This window comes from Thalassophryne amazonica, chromosome 1, assembly GCF_902500255.1.
Source record: "Thalassophryne amazonica chromosome 1, fThaAma1.1, whole genome shotgun sequence".
In the NCBI taxonomy this organism is placed as follows: domain Eukaryota; kingdom Metazoa; phylum Chordata; class Actinopteri; order Batrachoidiformes; family Batrachoididae; genus Thalassophryne; species Thalassophryne amazonica.
Window position 1 is genome coordinate 11854141 of NC_047103.1, and position 671 is coordinate 11854811.

Consider the following 671-nt stretch of genomic DNA (forward strand, 5'->3'; position numbering starts at 1 on the left):
CCGTCCCAAACCATGTTTACTTATGCATGTACAAATGTGCTCATGAAAGTTTTCCAGCTAAAAGCCCTGAAAGACTGTTTTGCAGAGCTTCTTTCTCATGCTTTTTTTTTTTTTTTTTTTGCAGGTGAAGAGAGGTGAATTTGGCAGTGTGGTGCTGTGCAGCGTTATCTTGAGATATGCAGATAACCAATGACAACAAGTTGGAATGATGGTTGTCGATACCAAACTGTCTCCTCAAAGCAGAAAAATATCCTCTGTTCCATTCTCCTCCTGTACAATGTGTGTGTGACTGTTGACACCTTTGAAGCTTTGCTGAAGCTTAAGGGCCAATCACCCTCTCTGTAGAACCTTATAATGATGATGATAATAATAATAATAATAATATTATTAATAATAATAATAATAATCCATTACACTTAAATAGCGCCTTACATCATGCTAAAAGACACCTTACAGAACTGAAACAAATACAAAGAACAAAGCAACTTTGACATGCAAGATAAAAAAAATGAAATAAGCAAGATTATAAAATCAAACCTTCACTGTGCCTTGTGAAGGCACAGTGACCAGGTGACCGGTCCAAGATGGCGGCCGCATTTCTTAATCCCCAGCAACCAATGCGGCGTCTACTCTTTGTAATGTCTATGTTTTCTACCTACCAGTCTGTGCGC